Source organism: Stegodyphus dumicola, chromosome 9 (genome assembly GCF_044657685.1).
Source record: "Stegodyphus dumicola isolate Sdum_Otavi_A_Nest chromosome 9, ASM4465768v1".
Classification (NCBI taxonomy): domain Eukaryota; kingdom Metazoa; phylum Arthropoda; class Arachnida; order Araneae; family Eresidae; genus Stegodyphus; species Stegodyphus dumicola.
The window spans coordinates 66,818,623-66,834,807 of NC_140776.1; positions in this window are offsets into that span (position 1 = coordinate 66,818,623).

Consider the following 16,185-nt stretch of genomic DNA (forward strand, 5'->3'; position numbering starts at 1 on the left):
AATTACACATTGACTGGTTTTTCTATGTCAATAGTGACTGCTTTACAACATTATTTTTAACAAGTACATGCAAAATGGATAGTAATAAGCTTACATTACAATAGTTTTTGCTTTTACAGTCCAGTTACTATTCTACGGGGCGAGCTATTTTTCTAATGTTGATTTTCAGTTGTTGTAGTACTATCTGGCTTAAAACGGGTACGGAGTTCATGACTCAATTTTCTGGTACCTTTAGCTGATTTGCTTGGAAAAGTGACAACTGCTATTATAATTGTATTACCTATCAAGGGAGTATCTTTGTTTCTGTTCAATTATTGGGTGTACAAATAATTTTTTAGTAACTTTGAAGCTTTATTTAGAGAAATTGGAAGAATATATTTTATTCAAAGTATTCTCCATCGTTAGCTGCGACTTTTCCACATCTTTCAGGTAGCATTCGGATTGTGTGTTTAAAACATTCCTCGTCTTTTGAGGCGATAAAAGAACCGACGCAATTTTTGGCTTCTTCGTATGAAGTGAAGCGCTGCTCCGCAAAGTCATGAATCATCGATCGGAACAAGTGGAAGTCTGAAGGAGCAATGTCTGTTGAATACGGCGGGTGGGGTAGGACATCCCATTGATGCCAAAGTTTCCTTGACGACTGTTGCAGTATGTGGGCGAGTGTTGCGTTGCTGAAAGATCATATTGTCATGTCTTTTGGCATATTGGGAGCTTTTGAGCTTCAATGCTCCTCAATTACGTCGACTGTTGTTTGTAACGTTTTCGAGTGATGGGGCATGAATCTTGTCCCAATAACCCCTCCAACTCAGCGTCTTCAAACTTTAGTGTCTTTCTTCGCGTTCTTTGTCGCTGGCGTCAAAATCGCCACTTTTAAAGCTTCGGAACCAGTATTCACATGTTTTTAGCATGTTCCCCATATGCTTCACACAGCAATCAATGCCCATCAGCTGCAGTTTTTTTCAAATTAAAACAGAAAAGAAGCGCTTCCCGCAAATTTTGTTTTGTTGGTAGAAAGACTGACATACACTTCAGCGAAATGAAACAAACTGATTTTTAGATGGAAATGCTGGCGCTTCAACATGAATATAGTTACAAGATTGTCCGGTAGGATATAATACTAGTAACGCCATTTTATATAAATTCCTCCAAACTTATTTGTACACCCAATACTTGGATATTATTGGAAGAGACAGCTACACTAATCTGCTGCTCCGTTATCTGCGAGTTGTCAGTTCAATGTACTCCACTTTTGTAAGGCCTCTCCCCATCACTTTGATTTGCTATTGAAATTATGCTGAGAAGATCCAATTCTCAAGGGAAGACTTTCTTAATATCTTGCTGAACATAGCCTGATCACCTCCTCTATCTTAGTTTTCGCCTGCTTATTGCCGCAGGTGTTCTTCGCTCATTGCGACCCGTATTCACTGAAGTAGTAATCTGCATCACCGTATTCAAGAGGTAGTAATCTGCATCAACTACCGCACCACATTCACATAATTCTGAGCCTCGTTTGCCGAATTTCTTAAAATAATGTGGGAAAAGACAATGGCCAGTGTAGAAATGAGTTTGCGCACCGCTGTATGTTTTAATTGAGCACGAAACTTTCGGAAAGAATTTGTAGGTTTTCCTCCCTGTGCTCTACCTTGCCCATCTTTTCTGCCATTCTTGTACAAGGCTACTGAGCGCATTTTTTTTTTTTTTTTAAATAAGACTGCGGCACACTTACTGTGTTTTCCAGTCTACTGGAGTCATTTGGCTACAGATTTCGCAAGCGAGTCCACCGCTTTGTTGCCAGTAATACCCACATGAGCAGGAATCGAGATCAAGTTGGGTCTGTCATCTGGTGGAATCTTAAGAGAATTATTCTGTGCTACTGAAATAAAGAAAATTTCTTTAAATCACTTTTTCATTCAAAGAAAATCTTTCTACCATCATTTAAATCTCATAACAGTATAAGAGATTAGATCATTTATTTTAGTTCATTCTGCGCGTTCTATTGCTTTTCCTCTTTTGGGGAAATTTTGAACAAATTAGTCGCAGATTTCCTCTTTGCGTGTTTCACAATAAATTAAGCTGTTCTTAAAATTAGCATTCTACGCACAAGTTATACTTCTAACGCTGCTAAGTTACAGTTTGATTATGCACCCATTTATTAATATTTATGAGCGATTAATGTAGGAAAAAAATACAAGAAATGGCTAAAATCTCTAGGCGTGTACAATAAGAGCTTTGTACCGCCTATAATGACGTCGCAAACTCAATTAATGACGCGTCATGTTTTTCTCTGTTTGAGTTGTAGTTTTAATCTCAGAAGATTATAAAAGCATCTGTTTTCAACTACTTTTTACTGCTTCTGATTCCATGTTATTTATTTTTCCCGTGACTGTCATGAAAATAATGTTAAAATTAATCCAATTAACCACCTAAGCCCCATTTAGATGGAAAAACAATAATAAGATTTCGAACAGAAAGAAAAAATGTTTTCAGCAATACTTTTAAGGAATTAAAAGAAATGAAATAAATTGCAAGCATAAACATGTCATTGTTAGCGATGGTAGGAATAAAAGTGCATTTTGCGAAAAAAATGGTTGCTGGATTTAAGTGAAGAAACTGTAAACGGAAAAAGTACCATAATTCATCCTAGAGCAATTTTTTAGGCGCGCTTTTTATTTTCGATACTCAGATTTCTTAAAGTGAAACTTTTTTTTTTTTTTTTTTTTTACATTAAAGAAGTAAACTTTTGTTCTTTTATCTGCAGTTTATGGCGAAAAACATTCAATGGCGAACTTCTTAAGTTTATAATTCCTTCAAGACTTATATCAAAAGATATTTTCAATTTAAAAAAATGTTAAGCACTCAAGTTTTATAACATAAACAAATTAAATGCAAGAATCGTTAACAAATTTTCTCGCGTGAACAAATATGGCGTGAAATATTTTTTGGCTATCATCTTCTCGTCCGTTACGTATTTATTATTTTTCAAACCTGAATCTGCGGTTAATAGGATGAAGCATAATCAACTAAAAATGTTTTACTGACCGTTAGCAAAATCATAAAAGACACCTCTGCGTTACGGAAATTTTTCACCTGCTGTTAAAATGGATGGCACGTGCCAAGATCACAACGATTCATGAACTCTCTTGTAGAACTGTGTCAAACACAAGGGTGCCTGGGCTCGATGTCCTACCCCTTGTAAAATTTATTTACATTTCGAATAGATGGTAAAAAAGATAACTAGGAAAAGATATATATATACTAATTTTTTTAATAAGTTCTAGGTAGAATAAATAACTTGAGTTTGGTTTTAGAAAGATAGATTTCGCGAAAGGAGGAAAGCATATAGCAGTCGAGCTAGTGAACACTGAGTAGAACGGAGCTATAATAAAGATATGATATGGCAAGGTGCAAATCAAATGGTCACTTCAAATCCGTTTGGGTATAGGTAACATATAAATTACAGCAGCAACAGCAAAACACAATATAATAGATATTGTCTACTCCCATGCCTCTCGAATTAACTTACACCTTTCCGTTGCCCTGCGTTGGACAACACGCTTTTAGATTTGTCGTCGATGGAATTCGGTCGCTAGAATGTGATTGACCTGTAACTGTTCTTACTTAACTTCTAATACTTATTTTAAAACTTAACTGTGTTATAAGATTATTACCAGATGTTTACATATGGATATTTTGTTATTAAATGTGTACAGTTTGGTTTGAATAAACCGAAGGCAGTTGAATTTATTAAAGATATTTAAAATCGGAACTATTTCTTCCATTTCGGCGCCATTCGAACATCGGCACGTAAACAGATATGTAATATAATGTTATATACCAGAGAAGCAATTCATGAACGATGTATGAAAGGGACTCTCGATTTTATAAAATCGCACGGACGACAAAAATAATTCATAAATTCTAAAGTTCGTAACTGGAAATGACGCAGGAAAAAACACCAATTATTTCGCATCAGCGCGAAAGGCCATAAACAAGTAGCTCATAAAGAAAGGTGCGACACGAGACTACTTGTTATACTTTGTATGTGGACAGCTTTTCCTTTCGTCTCAATATGGTTAAGGACAAGATTTCGTAACATTGAGATCGTTACAATAAGTCATTACGGCAGTGTTAAAGCCTATTTACAAATTACTGTACAGCTTTAAAGGCCAATTCGAAACAGTAGATAGGCTTTAGCGCTTACTTCAAAGCTATGCATCAGTGCGGCAAAGGCTTATTGATGTCAAAGCTCAATGCAAACTTCTTGCAGTGTCTGAAGAGGTAACAATATCATAATTCCAATCGTGGACATAGAACTAATATGCACAAATATACATTTTAGCGTAAATTCGAAGACTCTGAGCTATCGTATATTATTGCTGATAGTCGTTTATCATTGTAAACGTTTGCAATCAGAACGTAATCATTGACACTGAGTGGCAAAGAATGGATTCAGGTCACATAGTCACACACCTTTGCTTGTTTTATCTGACACGCGAGCTCATATACGACATTTCAGAAGAATTCCTTTTCACTTGGTTGTAATTTATGAGTTGACACAGGCGAATATAGGTGACAATTTTGGAAAGTTCTTGTACACTACTACTTGTCTAGTACACATTCTGATATCTAAGTCAACAATGTGACTCCTTCATTTTTTCAGGAATATTCAATAAATGTATTGCTTGATAGATACTTTCAAAATTTATTGAAACAATGCTCCAAGTCAACTGCGAAGAAATTTAAGGAATGTTTCGATAATATAACAGAGAAACTGCTTTGTTGGAAGGATCGTACATTCCCTGGAAATGAATGTAAATGAAAATTTGTGTCTGTCTTGTAGAAACGGTTGCAAACAGCATCCTTCTGCCTCTTCTTCTAATTGCATAACCTATGAAAATAAAAGGATCTTCTTCTGGAGCGACGGTAAAAAAATTACTTACTAATATGTCATGTGTCGTCGGATTAAAAAAAATGGCCTATTTAGAGCAGGGTGTAGGAAGTTTTGATATTTTAAAAAGCAGCTTTATGATTATTTTAATAGCAGATGCATACCAATTATTTTTCAAATATTTAAAATTTAGTTTAATTGCCACGTTCTAAATTCCAGATTTTATTTGGAAACTGACACATGCGGTATTTTTGAAACTGTAGAAAATTGCTGAAAATTATCGAATCACCTTCGGCCCGGAGAGCGAAAGAGGAAAATCAAAACTCCTTTGTACTATATAAAATAATAGAAGAAACAGCAATATGGCAAATGCATTTAGTGAAAGAATCATCCCTTAAAGGACATTCTCAGGCCCACCAGCGGCAGAGCGGTAAAGTCCCTGAACACTGGCTGTTCGGCCTGAGGATGGAAATCTGCGAACGAGCTTGCTGCATGGGCGTGTTTCTTGGTTTTGCCCATGTGTAAAGTGTTAATATGAGTCAGTTTCCCTTAGAAAGTCCTCCACGAAGGCATCTCTCCCTTTGGTGTAGTGCCTTAGGTCGGAACATATAAATAAGAATAATAAAGGACATTCTTAATAAATCTTGTTTTCAAAATGATGGTATGATATTTCCTAATCAATATTCAGTTATGTTGCGTAAGCTGTACTAACTGATGGTAGAATATTGAAAAATCCCAGAAATATTTTTAAGTCCAGTATATATTCAATCAGAAACAAGAAGATAGCAAAAGTAAAAAATAAAAATCCTTTAAACTGCAATCTTAATTGGTACAGATATTCAGTTAAATTATTAAATTTATTATTTAATATCACTGTTTTCTGGCCATACCTATTCTTTTATTAATTTAAGGGCTATTTTCATTTCAAAAACGCTTGTCCGCCCTCTAGCGCGAAAAATTACCACTTTTTATTAACAAATTGATAATTTTTCCAATTTCAACTCTTTTTCGGCCAGATAAGCACTTTCTTAGAAGTTAGCCATTTTTTTTTAGCTTCACATTTTTCACGACAAAATTTTGAACAAGTCGCCATTTTGTTAAAAAAACCAACATCATTCACCTTCTAACCCTTTGGCCGTTTCTTACCATTGGCTATTGCTTCTTTACGTTAGTTTCCCCCTTATATGTAGCTTCACCATATTGGAGAAATTTAACTACTTTACTTTTCTGGTAACACTTCTTTAGAATTCTTCTTTTTATGGCAACCCTTAGCAGCAATTTTGATCATTTTAAGTTTAACAGATTACCGCTCTGGACGTAAGTACGTTTCGTCCTTTCTTGTATTTTTCTTTGGTCTTTGCAAGACCCATTTCAATATATTTTTATTATGTTTCTTTTGATTCTTCTCCTTAAAAATTTTCAAGCTAGAAGGTGTATCCCTTAAAATTGTGTAATTTTTGGACTAATAGCTTTTTAGCTATTTATTTTAATTGTACATTTGCCTCACTAGGCTTTCTTTTATATATTTTTCTTGTTTAATAGTAAGTTTTACAATTACAATTTAAATTACAGCGCGTCGGGAAAAGAAGCGATATAATTGAGACTTAGTTAACTTTTTTAGGTTATTAAAGTGGATTATTCTATAAATGAAATTACGTTTATAGTCTCAATTGTTATCGTTTGACGAAATGCTCTGTAGGTATTAACTTGATTCGAGTTTTGAGCTGCTTTTCCCTTGATAAATCTGGCTCAAATCTCGAGTTGAGCTATTTACCATTTATTGCAATTTTTTTGCACATTTTTACTGTGTATTTTAAATAAATACACACTTTAAAATACTTTTAAATACTTTTAAAATAATTCTACTTTAATTAAACTTACGAGATAGCTTTTGCTACTTAAGTATTGTTTGTAGTTGTTACATGATTTTACATTTTTACTAAGGAACTATAGTATCAAATGTATTTTTTAGCATTAGCTTTTAAACAGTCCTCTTACTTATAAAATTTTTTAAATTTTGCAGCTCAATGCGCAAAATTCTTGACCACTAAAATCTGTTTAATTCATGTTGTCTTGCTACTTTATATACATATATATATATATATATACATACATACATATATATATATATATATATATATATATATAATGTTGTATGATCTTAAATCCATTTAGTGCGAATACAAGTTATTATTACTTGCTGCTGCAAAGTTAGTTAATAATAATTTATTTCCTAAACAGTATTGATTAATTGATTATATTATCTCCTAAGTTTCATTAAAGTAGAATTATTTTAAAAGTGTGAATCCATACTGGAAAGTTATATTTTGAAAGATGTTTTGAAGTAATTTGAAAGCAAAATGTTAATAATGTTTTAACGGGGACTGGAGTTAAATCATCACGAAGAAGAAGAATAAAATTTCAATTGTAAAAGTAAAAATTAAAACAAGTAATCATTGTCATTGATCGGAAATCAGTTGACTTTTCAAGGGGAACAAACCAACTCCCGTTCAATGAACAGTAATTGATAAAAATACGTAAATACGAAAGTGTTTCGTCTTTACTCGAGTTATAAGTAAAAGCCAAACCGGCAATTCTAGTCAGGCCAAATATTTCCGCGAATAGAAGGAATTAGGAACCAATGCTGATACTCAAAGAGCTTATTCTTATGAAGCATTTTAGTCAATTCAATTTGGAGTAAAAATCAATTACTGTAGAGAAATCCTATTTAACTCGAGTAACCGTCCCCGACACTTTCATGTTTATGCATTTGAGTACTATATTATTTGTAGAAATTAAACATTGGAAATTGTCATTATGAAATCGAATTCAAAGTAAAGTTGAAATAAACATAGAAGATTATAAAAAAAGATAAATAATGCAAACTTTGTAAAAACAAATCAAAGACAATATAAAAATAATATAAAAAATAATATAGAAAATAATATAAATAAGATCAGTGAATGTACATGAAGATATAAAGGCCAGAAAAGGTATTAAGTAACTTACGTTCTTTCTAGTGGGGGAGTTGGCAAAGTGTTCTCTTCGTGTCTGACTCAGAAGTGTAGGGTGTCCGAAAATTCTTAGCGGCAGTAGGGGCTTTGAATAATATCAGTCGGTAAGACTTGGGTGAAGTAATTTATGGTAGTGGGTGGGACTTGGAATTCTTGAGGGATGTATTTTGTGGAGTTCTTATCTGAGAGAGACCGTCTGTTAAGATTTTTTGAAAATACTAGTGAATGGAAATTAATTAATTTCTGGCTAATTGTCGTGTCGCAATGATTAAGAATTTAAGAAAGGAAAAAGGCATTTTCACTGTCCAAGAGCTAATAGACAGTTTAAAGGCATGAAATAGGCCCATTTTTTTAGTAACAGTATATGTCTGAAGACAATTAGCTTTTTACAATATATACAATTGAGTAATTACACTATATACAAATCTTCCAACTGACAGTCATCAAACTTATACCCCCTTCTCAGGTTTAGGAACAAATTATCATATCCCTATCAGTTAAATGATTTAGAGTGAGTATTTAACGCCTGCTCTTTTAATGCAATGGTTGATAAATTGAAAGGGAATTAGATTATTTTTGAGAATTTTGATAAGGATCAAAATTTCGCGTTGTAAATCTATTGTATCTGTGTATATAGTTTTAATTCGTTGTATTTGATTAATTATAGTATTGTTAATTACTTTTTTGGATATGTTGGAGTTCCAATTTATTAATTTGTTAGTATTGAAATTGAAGTTTCTTGTTTTGTCAAAAAGTAAAAATTTTTGGTAGTTAATGATTTGTAGATCTCGAAAGTCTGTGCTATTTTTGTGAATTATTAGTTTTATTAAGTGTAAGACAATTCGGATAAATCTCGGAGTGTTCAATTTTACCAAAATTATTAATTGTAATAAGGTCATCAATAATCTGTAGGTGTGTTTGTAGTAATTTAACTCTTGAGGTTGTAGACTTTTTTGGAAGTTAAATTCTTTGACAAATAAAAAGATATTACAGATCGAGGTGCTGGAATGTAAGCCCATTGGCAATCCTCTTACTTGTTTAAAAATTTGATTTTGAAACTTGATGTAGTTATGAAAAAGTGTGCATTTTAGGTAGGTTTTCCATTTGTCAAGAGTCATGATATTGAGTATATTAGGGAAAAGTTTAGGTAGATCAAGTAGACTGGTATAGATTTCTTCTAGAGGAAGTGAGGTATATAAGTTTTCAAAATCATAGCAGTTAATGTTAATCATAACTATTGCTGGATCATTCATAATAACTCCTGTCATTAATACCATTCAAACCATTAACATCCAAAACATTAACTGCTATGATTTTGAAAACTTATATACCTCACTTCCTCTAGAAGAAATCTATACCAGTCTACTTGATCTACCTAAACTTTTCCCTAATATACTCAATATCATGACTCTTGACAAATGGAAAACCTACCTAAAATGCACACTTTTTCATAACTACATCAAGTTTCAAAATCAACTTTTTAAACAAGTAAGAGGATTGCCAATGGGCTTACATTCCAGCACCTCGATCTGTAATATCTTTTTATTTGTCAAAGAATTTAACTTCCAAAAAAATCTACAACCACAAGAGTTAAATTACTACAAACACACCTACAGATATATTGATGACCTTATTACAATTAATAATTTTGGTAAAATTGAACACCCCGAGATTTATCCGAATTGTCTTACACTTAATAAAACTAATAATTCACAAAATAGCAGAGACTTACTAGATCTTCAAATCATTAACTACAAAAAAATTTTACTTTTTCACAAAACAAGAAACTTCAATTTCAATACTAACAAATTAATAAATTGGAACTCCAACATATCCAAAAAAGTAACTAACAATACTATAATTAATCAAATACAACGAATTAAAACTATATGCACAGATACAATAGATTTACAACGCGAAATTTTGATCCTTATTAAAATTCTCAAAAATAATCTAATTCCCATTCAATTTATCAACCATTGCCTTAAAAGAGCAGGCGTTAAATACTCACTCTAAATCATTTAACTGATAGGGATATGATAATTTGTTCCTAAACCTGAGAAGGCGGTATAAGTTGGATGACTGTCAGTTGGAAGATTTGTATATAGTGTATTTACTCAATTGTATATATTGTAAAAAGCTAATTGTCTTCAGACATATACTGTTACTAAAAAAATGGACCTATTTCATGCCTTTAAACTGTCTATTAGCTCTTGGACAGTGAAAATGCCTTTTTCCTTTCTTAAATTCTTAATCATTGCGACACGACAATTAGCCAGAAATTAATTAATTTCCATTCACTAGTATTTTCAAAAAAATCTTAACAGACGGTCTCTCTCAGATAAGAACTCCACAAAATACATCCCTCAATAATTCCAAGTCCCACTCACTACCATAAATTACTTCACCCAAGTCTTACCGACTGATATTATTCAAAGCCCCTACTGCCGCTAAGAATTTTCGGACACCCTACACTTCTGAGTCAGACACGAAGAGAACACTTTGCCAACTCCCCCACTAGAAAGAACGTAAGTTACTTAATACCTTTTCTGGCCTTTATATCTTCATGTACATTCACTGATCTTATTTATATTATTTTCTATATTATTTTTTATATTATTTTTATATTGTCTTTGATTTGTTTTTACAAAGTTTGCATTATTTATCTTTTTTTATAATCTTCTATGTTTATTTCAACTTTACTTTGAATTCGATTTCATAATGACAATTTCCAATGTTTAATTTCTACAAATAATATAGTACTCAAATGCATAAACATGAAAGTGTCGGGGACGGTTACTCGAGTTAAATAGGATTTCTCTACAGTAATTGATTTTTACTCCAAATTGAATTGACTAAAATGCTTCATAAGAATAAGCTCTTTGAGTATCAGCATTGGTTCATAATTCCTTCTATTCGCGGAAATATTTGGCCTGACTAGAATTGCCGGTTTGGCTTTTACTTATAACTCGAGTAAAGACGAAACACTTTCGTATTTACGTATTTTTATCAATTATTGTTCATTGAACGGGAGGTGGTTTGTTCCCCTTGAAAAGTCAACTAATTTCCGATCAATGACAATGATTACTTGTTTTAATTTTTCCTTTTACAATTGAAATTTTATTCTTCGTGATGATTTAACTCCAGTCCCCGTTAAAACATTATTAACATTTTGCTTTCAAATTACTTCAAAACATATTTCAAAATATAATTTTCCAGTATGGATTCACACTTTTAAAATAATTCTACTTTAATTAAACTTAGGAGATAATATAATCAATCAATCAATACTGATTAGGAAATAAATTATTATTAACTAACTTTGCAGCAATTGCCCAAGTAATAATAACTTGTATTCGCACTAAATGGATTTAAGATCATACAACATTATATATATATATATATATATATAATTTATATATATATATATATATTCAGGGTGACCCAAAAGTAGTGTACAGCTTTCAAAAACTGCGGAAATTCCAAAGTCGATATTAATGGCAAATTATTTCAAAGGATGTCACTTCTACACTGTTACCATATATCCCTTGAAATTTCAATTGCTATAATGTTAGCTTCAAAAACTCATTTGATGCAAGATGGAAATGAGTTTTTTCCATGTAAAAAGAATTTTTATGATTGAGCATTATTTCACGACGTATGCTTACGGAAAAACTGTTGAAGCAGTTAAAAGGGCTTTCGAAATATTCATGAACCTGAAATATTCATGAAGCCACTGGTAAACTGATTTCGAGAAACCGATATAGTGAAAGCATTCATCATAATTTACCGTCCTTGCTCCTCTGAGTTCGGACAAACTGAAGGAACAGAATGCTGCAATTACCAGCATAGAATATGATAAAGATGGCATTGCAATCAAATTTTTGTGCAGCGAAGTAATGGTCAATCATAAAAATTCTTTCTTCTTCTGAAAAACTAATTTTCTTCTTGCACCAAACGAGTGGTTCTTAAAGCTAATAGCATAAAGTACAACTGAAATTTCAAGTGTACAAATTTTCACAATTTTTGAAAACATTATATATGTTATCTTTAGATCTATATACGTATATTAAGAACTGAGTTAAGATGATTCCTAATTTCAAAAACTAAACGATTAATTTCATTAATCGCTTAAGAATAGCAAAATCGAAATTTGATCGTGCTAGGAAATGAAACATTTAAGTTTGAAATAAAAAACATCCTCTCGCTCCCTCTTTTAAATTATTTTTTGTAGGCCTCATGTGTTTGCGTGGTTAACGTACTTAACTAGATTCAGTTTTAACATCTGTCCCCTTAGACTGTAAATATGAAGCTGGTGACTTGACTTCTTGAATAAATTCTAGTGTTACTATTTGCCAAGAAATTTGCACTAGTATGTAGTTTTTTTTTTTACTTAATTCTAGAGGCATATTAAAGTGGCAAACATTTTAAGCAAAATATTTAAAAGATGGGTGTTTCATACCTTTAACTTGATAACCAAAGGAATATCAGTTACTAATGTCATCCTACTGTATAAAAATAAGTTTCTAGGAGTAAACAAAACAGGTTTTAAAAATTTTTCAAGAAGATATCATAGCTATTACGGTATTTTCTACTCTTCTTTCTTTCATGTCCATTTCTAGATATGATGCCATTTTCTAAGATACATAAAATAAATTCCTTATTGAAAAAATTTTTAAATTCAGCCCTTTATCGAGAATAGAAATATTTTTCTTGCAAATCTTAAACATTATTCCCAGCAGTGTGGAAAATATTGAGTGTGCTGGCGGCAACTGTCCAATGTTTAAATGCAAAGTTATATATATTTCTGTCTAAAACGTATATATCTTCTCTTCACTAGCACATCGAAAATGAAACGTAGAGTATGATGTAAGCCCTGTAAAAACTTTTAAAAAATGAAATTATACTCGTATAAATATGCAGTAACAGTTGAAAATTATAATACGATGTTATAAAGAAATGTTTTTTGATCTTTTTAGTCCAGAGGGGCTATTTGTCTAGAAGGACTACTAATTTCGTTTTGGCATTTCATTTTGCGTTGATACACAATAAGCGTTGTTTCACTTTTCAAATTGCTGCCATCAAATACTATCGCCCTGTATTTTATTTAAAGAAATTAAATCATGAAGAATCTGTATAAATGTATGTATGTTTCTCCCACTGTGATAAAACAATGGTACCTAAAGTCATCCAAATTTGAATAACGTAATCCTCCTGCGAATATGGCTATCTGAGGAAGCCCAAATTTGAAATTTGGAACATGTTTTATTATCGATTTCATATTTTGTACAATTTTAACAAATTTTTGATTAACCAACTCAACGATTTCAAAGCGAGCAATGGCAGCACCGTACATACAGAGGGGGGGAAAAAAAAAAAAAAAAAAAAAAAATTTCATCTTCAGCGCACGAGACTGTGTATGGGAAATTCTAAAGATATGCTCATTTTAAAATTATTTTGTGATATTGCTGTTGAATTGAATTCTATGGTTTAAGTGCGAAGAACATGATATTTAATAAATAAAGGTAACACACAAAATGTTAAAAAAAAAAAAAAAAAAGTCCTTTTGGACGTAGTTTAAAGTCTAAAAAAAACCTTTCAGATTTTTTTCCTGCTCTGTTTTCTGTCCTGCAGTCAATTTTATACTTTTCTATATAAATCGTGCCATGAAACCCAAAATTTCACTATTATTCTTACAGAAACTTTTATACAACATGCATAGTTTGCAGTTAAATATGTTCTGGACATTCAGCAATGACCTCCATTTAAGAATGGAAACTCATCTTCACTTAGCTCAGGAGCCGACATATATTTCTTACGCATTATAAGGAATTTACGTAAAAGACAGGATGCGCCAAATGCTTTAAAAGAAAAAAAAAAAAAGAAAATGGAAGAGGAAACAAATTAGATTGCTGATCCTCGTACTTTAGGATATCTTAAATGGTTTTTCCTCATGAGTAACTAACCAGTGGGCGAATGGTTAACAGCATTCAGCATTAGTACTTCTACCCCGGCTCAAAGTTCAGAGAACAGGCGGGCTGCATAGTGTTTCTGAAATTTTTCCCATCAGGAATATGAATGTGAGCCAGTTTTCTTTAAAAAATTTCATCAGAAAGCATCAGACATATAGTCCTAATGTACTTTGTCATAATTAAAATATTAGCAGTCACTCTATAAGGTATTTCTTTCTCCTGCCTTCGTGGTGTGGTGGTCTGTTGTCTGGGCGCGTATTCCAGAGGTCCGCGGTTCAATTCCCGGCGAAGGTGTTGCTCATTTTTCATTTCTCCTGGTTGCAAAAAATTCTAATGTCTCTACAACTCAGCTTTTAAGGATGACCGTATAAAACATTGAAACATAATAACCGTAACGTTAGGCTAGAATCTAAGAATCAGATTAAGGTGACGTCAGTGGCTGTTGAGATCAATGGCTGTCAATCGACTCTGTTGTTCACAGGGCTACAAAACAAGAGCTTCCTCAGCAATTCTGGAAACATCCAGATGCCATCACCGGACAACTAAAAGTACGACAAATCGCCTATGCAGTAAAATATTCACTGGTTTACTTGCATGAAAGTTGTAAATTAGCTCCAATAATACGTTCCTCTCTTCTTGCTCAAATCCCAAACTCAGAATACCTTGGAATTTGGCTGCTTCAAATAAATATTTGTAAATCTCTGCCACTCCTTCCAGCCAATTTTCACATCAAGAGCAGGTGTTAAAATGCGGTCAAAATGTCAGAACAAAAACCCGTTTATTTAACCCACCAAACTCATATTCTGAACTATTGAAAAAGGGACATAAATTCTTCCTTTCTCGAAGTATTGTATGGCTCATTCACGCATTACCCGTTGCATGTAAAACTACATTCCATGTGATACATCACCACCGCACCACAGCTGCTTGATGTTGCACATGCGCTCTTGCTTCCGGCTCGCATATATGACTGCTGGTCGTCAAAAATAAAAATTTTGTGATTATCAAGTAATGTACTGCAAAGTTATATCTTTGCACCTGCAGCTATAATAAGAAATATAAGACATTATTGCTTTCATGGTTTCTGTACAGAGCTGTAACCTGATAAATTAGGAAACAGCTCTTGCTTGTGGTGAATTCAGTTGTGGTGGTTTTACAATTCTTACTTGTCGGCAGATCTCACCGCTGCCGTAAACTAAATATTAGTAAATAGCTATTAAAACAGACCGCATTCTTCTCCAGACTTCACTAAAGAACATATTTGGGCGAATTTGTTAAGTATTACAAACTTAGAAGTTATCTGCATTTATCTGAAAGTTATCTGAGAAGTTATCTGAAATATAAATTATGTGTCTTGCACTGTTTACAGATATAGTTCTAAAATTTTTAAATATTATAGGGTTATGAATTATATTTATTACTGAAAAAATACAGAAGTTTATGAAATTTCTTGCGAAACACTACCTGAGTAGTACTTTACGAACAGGAAGCATATTTGTTAGATTGTCTTGTAGTTTATTCTAGACATCTGATCTTCTTCTTCCTTTATTTATTTAATTATTTTGCTAGATTTTATTTGACTTATTGTTTCCCCTTCCCACCTCCCCAGAATTTGGTGAAGTTCTGGTGTCCCTACAACTGTTTCCAATTCTGTCGGTCACCACGCACACACTTAGAATTCTTTTACACTCATGTCCATAAATTAAGGATAATGCTAAATCAGGCAAAGCAAGAGTTAGAAGCAAAACAAATTTGACTTATTTGTAAAGCTTATTTATTAAACAAAACGTAAAGAGCAAAAAAAAGATGCTATATGTTTGATATTATTAAAAAAATTAGCGATTTTTTCTTCCTGGAGCAAATTACAAAAAAGACCTATTTACAAAAAGCAATATTACATGGTTGGTATGATTGTTAATACATTGTATGTCTCCCAGACAATGCAATACAGTCCGTACAACGCCTAGGCATGCTGAGTATCAAATTATCGATCTGATCGTGGGGGATATTACACCACTCAAAAAGCAATGCTCTCCGAAGTTCCGGTAGACATGTAGAAGGAGGTTGGCGGGCTGCAACTCATCGGCCAAGCATGTCCCACACGTGCTCTACTGAATTCAAGTCCGGTGAGAATGCTTGCCAGTCCATACGGGGCATATCCTCCGATTGAAGGCATTCGCTTACGATGTTTGCACGGTGAGGACGGGCATTGTCATCCATAAACACAAATTGTGTGCCCATGGCGCCCCGAAACAAACGTATATTGTTCCAGAATGACGTCCCGATAGATTTGGCTTCTCATGTTTCCACT